At 43.4% G+C, this 15348-nt stretch overlaps 1 protein-coding gene across 6 annotated transcripts in view; it reads right to left on the reverse strand.

Annotated features, from left to right (window-relative positions):
* The window catches only part of LOC146080714 (poly(rC)-binding protein 3-like), a 517154-nt gene extending 508019 nt beyond the window's left edge, over nucleotides 1-9135 (reverse strand). For 5 of the 6 annotated variants that reach the window (XM_083188286.1, XM_083188279.1, XM_083188281.1 and 2 more), the window contains exon 1: nucleotides 8564-9134. The gene's annotated coding sequence lies outside the window, so the exon portion shown is untranslated. Of the gene's footprint in view, nucleotides 1-8563 lie in introns of all 6 variants that reach the window. The other variant, XM_083188283.1, reaches the window with a different exon arrangement.
* Nucleotides 9136-15348: the final 6213 nt, after the last annotated feature.

The following is a 15348-nucleotide window of genomic DNA, read 5'->3' on the forward strand; positions in this document are numbered from 1 at the left end:
CTTTGTGAAGCTCGTGCGATATCTACTACCAATATATATATATATATATATATATTCCAACAATACACCTAGTCGCGCTAAATGACACTTTATATATTATAAATGAGTAAAAAGTATATAATAGGATAGGCCGCTGATCCACTTAGATTCCTTGAAGGTGGTACCATAGCAAACATGAACAACAAAAGTGGAAAAGCGCCAAATGATCTCTTCAATAAGAGATGACTTAAAAAGTTAATAACAGTCCATGACTTGAAATGATGTAAAAATACTCGAAGTAATAAACGGTTTGTCCGATATCTTTATTTGAACCAACGCATTTCGTCTTATCAATCAAGACTTCATCAGGGGTATTAGTCTTCCAATAGAGAAAATTGTGTTTGATTTGGTATTTTCCAGATTTGTCAAACCAAATTTTTTTGGGATAGAATATGCCCTCTAGGTATAGGACTGAATCATAAAAGTTAACAGAACAAAGATTTCCACAATCAAGTAGTAGCTGGTACCTAGAATAATCAAATTCCAGTGGACCTGTCTGGTAGACCTGAAATTTACTACTATGGAATAAAACTCTGTTATTGATCCTTTCAATTCTCTATTGGTGAGTGCCTGCTTTTTTACAAATGTGCATATATTCTGGGATCAAATCCTCTAGTGGAGCACCGCGCTTGTGCCCCATGTTTTGCTTTGAGTGCGGTTCAACAAAGAGTATATATATATATATATATATATATATATATATATATAGTCCTTGAGAGTTAGAGAGCACTCACCAGGCTTTTTTGTGGATATGAATAAAATATAATCTTTAATCCAACATAAATCAAAGGAAATAGGTTGGCGTTTCGGGCATCGCAGTGCCCTTTGTCAAGATGTATACAGGTGCTTGTGGGAGCAGCAGATCTTACAATGGGAGAGGTGGTTGTCATAACTACTGACAATTTACACCTAATCGGTTTATTTTAATAATTTTAACCAAATTACTTTATGTGGTGTCAGCAACCCAAGACTCAGCATTGATATACGGCATTACAGTGTGACATATAAACACATACAAAACAATACATATAATTAAAACCATATCTGACCAGTATTGTCAGATTCATTATCCAGCTGCGAGACATCTGTGGGAGGGTATCTATAAACTACTATTATTGGACAACAGGATCCTTTCACGGAAAGATATTTAGACAATTCTTTTTGTTTAACCCCTTGGGGGGCAACGGTGTCAAGGTGATGTATCCAGTAGGCTTCTCGTTTTAATAATGCCAAGCCTCGATCACCACCCCTGGGCATCGGTGGAATCCAGTCAAAAGCCATATAGCGTAGAGTCGAGATTTGGTGCTTGGCCTGAACGAAATGAGCTGCTACTGGTTTGTCGGTTTTCCCTGTGGAGTAAGCAAGTCTGATGGATGATTTGTGTTTGCCCATCCTTTCTCTCAAGGTTCTTATAGTCTTGCCAACATACATTAGTCCACAAGGACACACCAATAAGTACATTATGTGATCTAGTTGACAGTGTAGTCTGTGTCAGAGTAATTTTCTTGCGCCTATGGGTTGACAAAAAGAAGGTCCTGTAATGAGCGATCTATCTATAGGTCGTACATCCCAGGCATTTAAAACAACTTTTCTTGAAAGAGAGACATTTCTGGGACAACTCACTCGTAGGACTCATATTAGGATGTAATAAGAAGTCCTTAAGGCTCCACCCTCTGGATACGCTCAGCATTGGTGGTTCAGGCTTAATCTCTTAAAAGCTGCATCCGTTTGGATCAAGGGCCAATGTTTTTTAATGGCCCTTTGTGTGACTTTTAGGTTAGAGTCACAATGTACATTCAGAAGGATTCGTGATGTTGGATTCCCGCAGGCAGACAGTGTGGGCAACCGCTAATGGCACCAATGTATCCTAAGACACGGGAAAGGTAAGCAAGGCAACAGCCTGTGCTATATACAACTAAACCCAGTAAGCTAAATGTTTGTGTATTGATCTATTGCTATATGTGTTTATGTGTGTAACGATCGTGGTAAAGTATTTCCGGTTGTTGCTAATGAGCTGATTGACAGCACCTGACACAAAAGCATTGGTATATAAGGGCAGTTTGGACCTTGTGGAGTAGATCTGCTGCTCCCACAAGCACCTGTATATGTCTTGACAAAGGGCACTGCGATGCCCGAAACGTCAACCTATTTCCTGTGATTTATGTTGGATTAAAGATTATATTTTATTCATATCTACAGAAAAAGCCTGGTGAGGGCTCTCTAACATTCAAGGACTGTATATGGCTTCCCATGAAGGTGGATTAGGAGCCTGAGACTTTATGCACCCCAGCAAACTGTGTGAAGATTGGTGTGTGTGCCAGCTGTCCTGAAATATATATATATATATATATATATATATATATATATATATATATATATATATATATATATATATATATATATAGACAGGAAGAGCCATCACACAGGACTTATGTCTGCTGCAAAAGGGAAAACTTGCCCTGGTGCCATCCGCTGGAGGAATGTTTGCAAGCACAGCCTTCAATATACAGAATAGAAAGCACGGGCACTCAGGGACTCGAGTATGCAGTGAAGATAAGGACCAAGTTTATTCCATAAATCGGTCTGCTGTTTGTTATACACCTGCCTATATGTCCTGACGACGGGGGTCTGGCCCTTGGTCCTTATCTTCACTGCATACTCGAGTCCCTGAGTGCCCGTGCTTTCTATTCTGTAATACAGAACGCACTCGGCGGTCCCGTCCCCCCCCCGGTTGCCGGAGTAACAGATATATTGTGGCTGTAAGGCCTCTTGGAGGAAGGCACCGGGGCATCTATCGTTTGGTATATTGGAGTGCCGGATCACCCCTGTATTTATACATATATATATATATATATATATATATATATACACATATATGAGCAGATGGATAAAGATAGCGGCAATTAATTACTGTGCTATTAAAGCTGTTTTATAAATAAAAATATATTTATTTATAAGACAGAAAGGTATATAAGGACATGGGTAAAAAATACATAAAATTACAAGGAGGATAAGAAAAAAGTATATATATATATATATATATATATATATACGAGGGAGCAGTTGATGGCACTCGGAGGATTTGTCAAAAGGTACACGGGACACAAAGAGTGTAGCAACGTTTCGGCTTTTAATAACCTTTTTCAAGCTTGAAAAAGGTTATTAAAAACCGAAACGTTGCTACACTCTTTGTGTCCCGTGTACCTTTTGACAAATCCTCCGAGTGCCATCAACTGCTCCCTCGTATATTCCGTGTGCCCGCACACGCTGAGAGGCACCAGAGGTACTACCTACGGATATCCTCAAGAGTGCCGACCCCTACACACCGATATATATATATATATATATATATGAAGGCTTTCTACATATAAAAGATGTACATAAATATAAATATTTAATAAAAAGTGCTTAACTCAAGATGGTAGGAGATTAGGTCGCCCAACGCGTTTCGTCAATGTGACTCCCTTGATGAAGTCACAGTGACGAAACGCGTTGGACGACCTAACCTCCTACCATCTTGAGTTAAGCACTTTTTATTAAATATTTATATTTATGTACATCTTTTATATGTAGAAAACCTTCATATATATATATATTTTTTTTTTTATCTACATTTTTTTCTTATCCTCTATGTAATTTTATGTATTTTTTACCCATGTCCTTATATACCCTTCTGTCATCTAAATAAATATATTTTTATTTATAAAACAGCTTTATTAGCACAGTAATTAGTCGCCGCTATCTTTATCCATCTGCTCAAATTTTTTAAGTGATATACCATCACTATTTTTTTAAAGACTGGCTGACACCCTTTACTAAGTAAGGGAATATTACTGTTATCACTAAGATCTCACCCTAGCACAGGTGGCGCCGCTCATAAAAATTACATATAGGGCGGAGTGAAAAAGTTGAAATTGAGATATTCAAAATCGCCTAGTATGGAAAAGTTGTGACTTGACCTGAATAAGAAACATGCAAAAGCGTTTTTCTCTAAGTCAATATCTTCTAGGTGTCACATTCACAAACTTTTTTTACAATCTCTCCATATATGGAACTAGACACGCCCTTTGGGTGGAGCATGACACACCCCCTCAATGGGGCACTGCGCAAAATTCTACTGCCAACTATAATCTCCCTGAAACTAGTTTTCAAAAGTAGGCAAGTACGGTGTCTTCTAATGTCCACCTCTTTCCTGAATGCGACAGTAAGTCCAGTAAAGAGTGCATTACGCCATATTATTTAGGTACAGTATTTTATACACTTCTGTTACAGGTTGAGTATCCCGTATCCAAAATGCTCGGGACCAGGAGAATTTTGGATAACGGATTATTCCGTATTTCGGAATATTTTAATATTTCAATTATGTATTTTGAAGTATCTTGCATGTATGCTGTATAAACACATAAAATACACACAAATATATTTTATTACCACATAAAATACACACAAATATATTTTATTTGTTCAAAAAACAAGGTTTCAAAACATGAAACAAAATGTGTGTACTATCTCAGATATTGAATTTGAATGCCAAGCAGTCATTGCCTTGCACATATATAGTGCCAGTTACATATCATGTCCCCAGTGATGCTGTTACAAATGTCCCCAGTGAGTTTTTAGCAAAAAAAATATTTTTTATTCACTTTCTGGAATGTATGGTTTTCGGAATAATTCGGATAACGGATACTCGGATACGGGATACTCAACCTGTAATTGTATTTAATTGTGGCAGTTTATTTTAAACATCAATTTTACATAAAAAACGGGGTTGAGAATCACTGTATGTCAGCCCACTTCAAGCAGAAACATCAGTGTTCTGTAAATGATATAGTTAGTTTCAAAATAATAGAGCAAGTGAGGGGAAATTGGCGTAAAAATAACGTTGAGGTAGCCCTAGCGCAGGCAGAGATGTGCTGGATACATGAGCTCAAACTCTAAGTCCCCATGGGATGAATGGGGACTTTGAGTTGAAGTGGTTTATGTGAATTGAATGTGTCTTGCCATCTCTGCTGTAAAACTTACAATAACAACGTTGTGCAGGAGGACTAATGGCTCTATTTTTTATTCAAATTTAATGTATTTGCACAATACTAACGATTACCTCTAAGTTGGAGGCTGTAACAATTAAAAGGATACTGTCTCTTTTAGAGAACCCTGAAAAATGGGAACATGGATACAGAATAACTAGCAGGTAGCAGTATAAAGGTGACCACGTGACCACCTCCACCTGAGCCTTGACAAAGATCTCACAGGAGATTGAAACGCATTGGCTGGTTTACAGGTGGACGTGGTCACCAAAGTTTTACTTTCTCCGTATGGAGCAGCTCTTTTAAACATTTCAACATTAGGACCCACTGTATGCCGATTTCATCTCCATACATAGCGGACAACTCTGAGAAAAAACATACCCTGCTGACTGGAAGCCGGTTCCACGGCTGCAGGCGCACAGTGTGATACAAAGCTCAGGTCTCCGCCGGAGACGGATATTTGGAAGCGCAACAGGACCCTGGATATGGGAGACGGGAGTAGAGGTACTATTTCAACATCTAATATTCCTACCCCGCTTCTCCTATAAAAAGACTGTTTAAGTGTCTTGGAATTGTGGACATTGGACATATACTTTCCTATTTTTTAACACTTTTTTATCTTTGATATCGAATTTTTGTGCTTTTTTTACGCATGCAATACTTCAGATGTGTGAATACATTTATATATTTTTTTATCAACAAAAAGGGTAAAAAACTTTTTTTTTCCACCTAAGTGACCTAAATCTAAAAACTCCCAAAACCTGTATCTTTCATATGCTTATTGCTGGCCAATTGAACCAGCCCTTCCCAGCAGAATTGACCTGCTGGGAAGGGCGCCCTTGAGAATAATCACACAAAACCCATTTTTTCTAACTGAAAAATCATACCCTTCACTGGCACTGTCTAGCTATATAAATATACACCAACATTTGGGTGCATAGGTGCCGATTTATGTTTTTGCTGGTGGGTGCTCAAACCAAAAATATAGAGGAGTGCTTCATGAGGAAGGGTGCGGCCACAAAATAATACCAATTTATATTACGGAGCACAGTTGTCTCCAATATTCAAATGACGGGAACAGAGTTCCACATACATAAATGCCCCCACAGTGCAGGTACATAAATGCCCCCACAGTGCAGGTACATAAATGCCCCCACAGTGCAGGTAAATAAATTTTCCCCACGGTGCAGGTACTCCACGGACAGAATACTCTTCCTGGCATATTGTTTCCCAGGTGGCGGGTCTGGCGATGTGGGTGCTGCAGCCGCAAATTAGCAAGTTAATATGGCGGCCCAGCAGCGGGACTCGGCCTGTGGGTGCTCATCAATTACCGCGGGGGGTTGGGCCCTTGAGCACCCACAGAATCGGCACCTATGTTTGGGTGGTACAGCTATAGTTGTTGGATACATTTCTGTTGAGCAGTTGTCTATTGGCTGATAAGATTTCTGTTTGCACTAGATACATAAGGGTGTGGTAAGGGAAAAAAAAAACATGTCTACATTCAGGTTTAATATGCTGTTTAGAAATTGACATTTTTTGTCCTGTTGTTAAGTAATTTAATATTTATCTGAAATATTTTGTTGCGCTCTTGAAAGACATTGAAAACCAGATACTGATATACTACAGAGGAATAATCAGAAAAAATATATGGTAAATAAAAATAAGTATTGTGGATCAATGAAACACACACACACACACACGGACAGCTACCATCTTTAAATTCAGATCACCCCACCATACTCATCATCTAGAGCTACAGTATAGGGCTATTTTTATAATGGCTATGGAAACTAGGCCATACTACATTTAAACTTCGCAAGTTTACCAAGAGTTTTCAATATGTCATCATAGTCTGGTTTTCTAACAGTGAATGTACAGTAGCAAGAACCAAGTATGTACGTGTGTGTGTGTGTGTGTGTGTGTGTGTGTGTGTGTGTGTGTGTGTGTGTGTGTGTGTGTGTGTGTGTGTGTGTGTGTGTGTGTGTGTGTGTGTGTGTTTAACTGGGTAATTAAAAGTAAAGCTGTCCAGTACTGCTGATCCAATGAAGGTATTTCAGACATGCTAACCAGTTACACTTGATGGATTCATATTCATAAATAGATATACTGCATGTGTATATATATATATATATATATATATATATATATATATATATATTTAAATATATATATATATATCTCAAGAAAGAGAGAGCGAGAGAGAGAGAGAGAGAAAGAGAGAGAGAGAGAGAGAGAGAGATGGAGATGCATGAGATCATTGTAATTTACAGTCAATACCTACAGCACACCCTTATTAGTTGTCAAGGAACAGCCACTTCCCAGGCTTTGGTGATGACTTTTAAGTATATGAAAATAAATCATTTCTATATACAGTATAACATCTCAGGAAATAATCACATGCTATTTTTAATTGTCCTGCACTTTACAATGGACAGTAATTATAACATAACCTTCACAATTGTGCTTTTAGGCTTACACTGTGCATCAATTAATATATCCAATCAATTCTCCAGAGGTATTCTGTACAAACACTTCTGTTATCATTTGATGAAATTCACTAACTATGAAACCTCATTACCCATGAAACCTGTAATCTGTAAAGTGTGTACACACACACACACACACACACACACTAGTTTTTGATGAAAATTATTCATCCCATCTGTAGATATAACGTGGGTGTAAAGCATATGATCCTACATATGCATTTCATTTTGGGCTGTTCAATTACTTTCCCATCTCATTTTCAGAACACAGCGCTAAGCACATTAGCCGAGCACTTTACTTTACTTTGTCTCAAGAGATTCAAAAACAAGGACTGCCGTCATTATCACTTCCCTGAGTGGTACTCACTTGCTCTCTCATCCGCTTACAGTAGCGCATTTTTTTAAGCTTGACCTCAATATATTTAATATACGTGTGCAGATATTGCGTTCATCGCCCCCTACACGACATGTACAGTACCACCAGCGATGTATCGGCCTCCACCCCATTCCTTCCTTCCAGTGAGTACTGTGTACACGGCGTTTACCCGGTTATGTAATCATATGTAGGTTAAAAAATATATAAAGGAGATGTGGGGAAAGTCGAGATATACAGTCCATACATGCTGTTATAGAATCTACGTGACAACTATAGAGCAGGATGATCATCTAACCTATCGTGTGCCATTACAATGGTAACTATAATTGGACATGACCACACCTTAAACTTACAGTAGCATCGAGCCTTCTGACGACAAGCATATGGACGGTAGAGATTCTTATACAGCAAGTGCCAGTCCCGTCATACTGTGATAATTAGGGGAAATGACTCATACTGTCATTCATATCAGGTCCCAGCATCTTAACACAACATATCCATATAATATAAGGGGGAAGAGTGAAGCACAAACGAATATCTGTAATCTCTGCATCATAAATAAACACGGTATATAGCAAACACAAGAGCGAAAAAACACACACAAGGAGAAAAAGTGCCGAAAAGACATAACTCACCTTAACAAGGGGGTGTTGGAAGGGGTCAGAGAGGAGGAAGGGTTGGTGTTGATTTTAGCAGAGGTTTGGTAAAATTATTTAACAGACAAGACACAGGGGGGTTATTAGTAGCGAGGGAAGAATATAAAAATTAAGGAGGAGGGTATAATTATAGTGAGGGGGGGGGGGGCAGAATTCGGAAGTCTGTCAGTAAGAATAATCCCAATTCCAAGTGGAAAATATCAAAGGCTGTGCAATTCAAAACGGAATAGTAGCAAATGCAATCCGATTCCCACGTTGTTCTATTCCCTCTGTTATCTGTTTGCAGATGATAACGGTCCACGCAGAATATTCAGTTTATCAGAAGGTTGATTCCCAGATATCTATACATCCCGGGCAGGCACAGTTGATGATAAAATCGCTCCCCTTGGAGTAGTGTTTGTGATCCAAATGCTAGAGCTTAGTGGGTGCATCCCTGGTGCTGGTATTCTTCTATCAGCTCAGCCTATGCAGCCTCTTCCTCTGTACTGTATCCGTGTGTCTCTGCCACAGCAAGCAGAGCTCTCCTGGTCCCCCTTGTGATTTGCAGCTGCAGCTCAGCGCACATTGGCACGTACGGTACAGAGAGGAGGCACAAGTTGAAGTAAGGGGCTGTAACCTCCACGCCCTCTTGCTATCATAGTCACTGATTATAAGCAATGGACGCAAAATGTAGTAAGAACGGGATCTGGGGGAATGGTAAAAGCCCTAATAAATGTATACACTGGATACTGTATGAAATAGAGCATTAATATTTAACATTACAGATGATCTATGGTATAGGCTGTTTCAAACATTTAAATAAAATCAGTGGTCAGGCAAAGGTTAAACAAATCATAATACATAAATACACAAACATTATAGAACCAGTACTGCAGTTTCTAAACTCACAATCTCCCACTCCATGGTAAGGCTCCTGTCTCTTCTTCCTGGCAGCTGCTCTCCATTGCAAGGTTTAGGGTCTCAGGGGTGACAGGGGGACAGGAAGGTGCAGGGAAGAAGGGAGTAAAAGGTGTAGGTGTGATAGAGGGAAGAAGAGGTACACAGGTGAATGGAAACGTGCAGGGAAGGCCTTATAAATGGCCAGTCCTCTCAATTTAATAGACACCAGTGGGAACACACCCTCACTGATGAAGTGGCAGCAAAACAGTCGTCTTAACTCCTCCCATATACACCGCACATAGCGGCGAAGGTACCAGCTTAACCAGGACTGGAACACGCTCCCTGCTTACCACTCTCCCTGGCTTTATAGACACGGCACAGAGATTATCTTCCCTGCAGTCACTCTCCCCGGCTTCACAGACGTGGCTCATAGACCATCCTCCCTGCAGCTGGGCTCCAGGGGCGTAACTAACTATTCAGCGCCCCCCCGCCGCATGTTTATTAGGTGCCCCCCACCTAACCTGCCCCCCCTTCTTACCCGCGGTTTGCGTCGTCTCGCCCGGCTCTCTGTCGGGACCTTCCTGACGTCACGGTCCCGGCCGGCTCCTGCTGCTACAATGAAAACGGACTCTTAGAAAATGGCTGCCCCCATACTGCAGACAGAAAACTGTCTGCAGTATGGGGGCAGCCATTTTCTAATTGTCAGTTTTCATTGCAGCAGGAGCCGGCCGGGACCGTGACGTCAGGAAGGTCCTGACAGAGAGCCGGGCGAGACGCAGACCGCGGGTAACTATAGCCCCGCAGCCCCCCCCCCGGCGGCGCCCCCAATTTCTCTGCGCCCTCCCCCCCCGCCACCGCGGGGGCTGCGGAGCTATAGTTACGCCACTGCTGGGCTCCCTGCTTGCCGCTCTCCCCTGCATATGGGATGCGGTGCACAGATTGTCGCACCCAGCACCTGAGCGCCCTGCTTACTGTTCTACTTCAGGCCCAGGACACGGCACAGAGAAATCCAGACCCTGCACAGTAGCGCACGCAGGGGGGGTTCTGAGTACCCATAAACCTCCCAGGAGTCTAAGGGCCCTAAGCTGAAAGCTGAGGGTCTCCTCTTTCCATGGGTACAAGAATTTTAAAAATCAGCCCTTGCGAACCGGAGATATCTGACTTCAAAGCAGTGGTACCCATTCATGCCTGTTAATTGCTCTTCCCAGTCAGATATTTCAGGTTCTGTCTGACTTTTCTGAGGATATATTCCAAAAGCTGAGACTCTTCCCCTTTGATGGACACTAGTAGCTTGTCTCTGCTGTTCCCAGAACCAGAGATATCAGCCTTCCAGCAGCTGGTTACTGCTCCAGATCCACACACCTGGTATGTAGTTTTATAATCTCGTTTGCAGATTGTTTTGCCTCCAGAACTCTGATCCCCTAGTCCCCAGTACCATTTGGTAGGTGGGATTCTCTATATTTTAATTCCATTAAAATCTAAGAAATCTATTTCTGGGAACTGGAGATATCTGCAGTCAAGCAAGCTATCCTCCCAGCAGAAAATTATGAATAATAAGCCCACTCCACTATACACCCTTCCTCTGCGTATTAAACATCCTCTACCACCCTGGAAGTTATGTATCAGGGCCCCTTCATTCAGCCCAATGCCCCCTTCTCCCACCTCATCTCCCACCATCTGTGCAGTAAAGGGGTAATTAGTGGAAATTGCTGATCCAGGCCCTACATGCAGAGCGGTTGATATAATACCCCCTACCACCCGCAGGACATCAAAGCTTCCCCCACCCCTACCGTTGGAGGCTCGGTAGGGGCCCCAATACATTGAGATGCCCAGGGGTCTACACTGATGTTATATATATATATATATATATATATATATATATATATATATATATATATATATGTGTATATTATTATTATTATTATTTATATACATTTGGTCTATCTATAATACTTTAACTGACCCGGCATATACTGGGTCACCTAAGTGTCCATCTCTGTGCTTTGCTCCGCCCCTCTGGAAACCCCCTTCTGAAAATCCTGCGTTTGCCACTGCTGCATCTAAGATCCTGCAAAGGTCTGACTTATGTTTAGGCATTCCCCTATCCTCTATACAGGCGACACGGCACTATTATAATTGTCTCAAGCAGGTTTAGACCTAGAAGATATTGATCTCTTTATCCCCGCTCTCCCCATCACATAAAATCAGTGCACATGTAAGAGGCATGGGGGCGGGACCTGTGCCAATTCTCACTGCGCGTACTCACCTCGCTGCCCTCCGTCTCTCACCTTCGGAGCAACTATGGTCCCTGTAGTTCCCTCTTGTTCCGCTGGACTCCGTTCCAATGTTACCTGTAGGAGGGACTGGGGTGGAGACTCCCACTAAGGGGGGGAGGGGATGTTCATCACAGGCACTACTAGCCCTAGACTGGTTACACCCGCTTGTGAAACACGGCGGGTGCAACCTGGGTGGGGAAGGAGCACGAACAACACAACAAAGAGACGCAACACGGATTATACTCACTGGATGTCTACCAGTACCCTGACTCACCGAGGATCCTGGTTCCGGCACCTGGAAATAAGCACAATTAACCTCCTGCCTCCTAGGGCAGGGTAATACTCAAACTCGCCTGCGGCTAAACACCAGCGAAACCTGCGGCCAGAAGCTATGTTACGCAGCCTGCGACCTAGCGCCGGATCTTTCGATGCCACGGACTAGCGTCGCGCAACTTGGCACCTAATGTCCGCACAACCTGTAACAAAAACACTCTGGAAAAGAACATGATTGCATGGATTAACACACAGTGACATGACCAGCAAGAAATTCCCAGTGAAAACTGCACCAAACACTAGGGAGGACCTACAGATAGAGCCCTCCTTATTTAGCCTATTGTATTGTATTGCTGCTGAGAACAATAGGATAGCCATGGTGAGCTACGACCTAAGGAACAAAATTGACAGGGGCTCCAACTGTACCTCCCTCTGGCTGCTCCCTGCCACACCACGCTAGCCACTGTGGCAGTACCTGTGCTCACGGGCCTGCTGCCCGGCTCTCTGCTGCTATGGGTCTGCGGCCCGTTGGACTAGGCATCCAACCTAGAGGCCCTGTACCTAGGGCCCACTGATCAAGAGGCCCCAAATCACACTGACCCTGGGCCAAGAGGACCCGACTACCGCCTCTGCAGTTGTTCTCCCTGCTTTGGTGCTGGGACCGGAGAAGTCATCCCAGCACCGGTGCACATTTCTACACCCCCCCCCCCTTTCCTTTTTGGTCCCCACAAAGAACTCTTCTCTAGGCATCGGGGGGATGGAACCTCTGGCAATGAGCATGAAACCCTTGGCAATGAGCATGTAGATAAGCAGCACTTATGTAGCATAATTTTTAATTGGCATTATGGTGTTTGGCATAATACATAATGGACATAATGGTGTGTAACTTAACGTGTAATGGACATTATGGTGTAAATGTTTAATGTGCGCCTTTGGCGGACAATGTCCCTGTTTATGAAGCGTATTGTGAATTTTGGCTTAATCTGTGTGGCATTGTGTGAATTCTGGCTCAATCCGTGTGGCATTATATGAATTTTGGCTCAATCAGTGTGCTATTATGTGATTTTTGGCTCAATCCGTGTGGCATTATGTGAATTTTGGCTCAATCCTTGTGGTATTATGTGAATTTTGGCTCAATACGTGTGGCATTATGTGAATTTTGGCTCAATCCATGTGGCTATATGTGAATTTTGGCTCAATCCATGTGGCATTATGTGAATTTTGGCTCAATCCGTATGGCATTATGTGAATTTTGTCTCAATCCATGTGGCATTATGTGAATTTTGGCTCAATCCGTGTGTTATAATGTGAATTTTGGCCCAATCCTTGTGGCATTATGTGAATTTTGGCTCAATCCATGTGGCATATGTGTAATGGGCAAGTATAATGGGTCTAGTATTTTGTTGCATAATGTGTATATGGTGTGGTACACTACACTCAAGGACACGCCCCCTGTTGAGTGGCCACACCCCCTTTTTCGAACGTGCCTTTGGCACGCACAACAACATCCTTAACTTTTGTTGCCATGGTGGGTCTGCGTACTTTAAATGTCAGGGCCTATTTTTAATCCCATTCCCACCCTCTCTCTGCCGCTCTCTTAGCATGTACACTGGCACCACTAACACTGCCCCTCCCCCACCCAAAACCTCTTTTATCATGGTGCCCCCCCTGTCATTTTATCCTGGATCCACCCCTGATACCGCAGGCACAAAATACAGCACTCTCTGACACTATCTCTCTCTATCTCTCTCTATCTAACTAACGCTATTACACTGCAGCAGCACAAGTTCACAGGAAGTCACAAGTAACAGGATCCAGGAAGCATCCAGCACACTACAAGCACAGATGAAGCAGCCAAGATATTTGCAAGGATCAGGTAAGTATTTTGCAAGGTTCTGGTCAGTATATCGCGGCAGCTAGGCACGGTGACCGCACTGCACGCAATTCCAGACCGGAATGGCGTCTGCAGTGCAGTCACCGTTAGTTTAAACCCCCCTCCATGGCTGTGATTGGTCCGTTGGTCCGACGGACCAATCACGGCCTTTCGGGGCGGTCGGGGTGAGGTGGGGTGACACCAGTGTCACCCTTACACCCCGCGGTGATTGGTGCTGTACTTTACAGCACCAATCACCTCCGATCGCGTGTCACCGGCGAACGTTATTCGCCGGTGACACAGAAAACGCTGTAATTGGCTGTTCACACTGAACAGCCAATCACAGCGATCGCCGACGGGGGGGCGGCATCGCAGCCCCCCCGGGGCATGCACGGACATGTCTGCTGTCAGGGACAGCAGACATGTTGAAACTGTCACCGCGTCTATAGACGCGGTGACAGTTAAATGCCATGACGTACATTTACGCCATGTGTCGGGAAGTACTTCCCGACCATGACGTAAATGTACGTCAATTGTCGGGAAGGGGTTAATTAGCACCATGGACCATTTTCACATGCACATAACAATAGACAAATTATATATTTATAAACTCTTAAAAGCTCCTTAGAAGAGCAAAACCAGTTAGAGATTTTGGTACCCAGCTTCCTACATTCAAAATTGTGATCCAGGTACCAACTGAAAGACTTCCAACATTCCTTACTAACAGCATTGGAGCACCACATTGTTTTACTATTGGACTTCAATTCAAGTCCAACAATGGCAAGAAATCTGTGGAGTTGAGCTGGGAGGAATGGTGACATTGTAGAGAGATGCAATCCCAGTCTGCATCCACCAGCCTCCAGGTCACCAAGCAAGTGGCTGCTCCTCCACTACAGTGAGAGCCACATACATCTATTCTCCCTAAAGGCCCCCATACACTAGCCGATTTTGGTCCGATTTCAGCCAGATAAGTCGGATCTGGCCGAAATCGGACCAAAATCGGCTAGTTTTGATGTCCCCTCAGATCCGATGCGCGGTCCCGTGTGCATCTGATCTGCGTCGGGTGGTCGGACCTGCTGCACGTCCGACCACCCGACTTGGGACCTAGTGGGGCGGCGAGGCGGTAGAGGGAGCAGGGGGGGCTGGGGACACTGCGGGGGACACAGGCGGCATAGAGCCGGGCAGGGGGAGCCGGCGGGAGCTGTCAGTATTGAATAAAAAAAAAGCCCATACAATGCATGGGCGGCCTGTGATTGGCTGTGCGCTCTCTCAGCTAGTCAGCAATTGGCTGAGAGAGCGCTCAGCCAATCACAGGCTGCCCATTCATTGTATAGGCTTTTTTTTTCTAGCACTGACAGCTCCCGCCGGCTCCCCCTGCCCGGCTCTATGCCGCCTGTGCCCCCCGCAGCGTCCCCAGCCCCCCCTGCTCCCTCTACCGCCTCGCCGCACAGATGCTGTCCCCC

The sequence above is a fragment of the Crinia signifera genome, chromosome 5 (assembly GCF_055691185.1).
Source record: "Crinia signifera chromosome 5, ASM5569118v1, whole genome shotgun sequence".
NCBI lineage: Eukaryota > Metazoa > Chordata > Amphibia > Anura > Myobatrachidae > Crinia > Crinia signifera.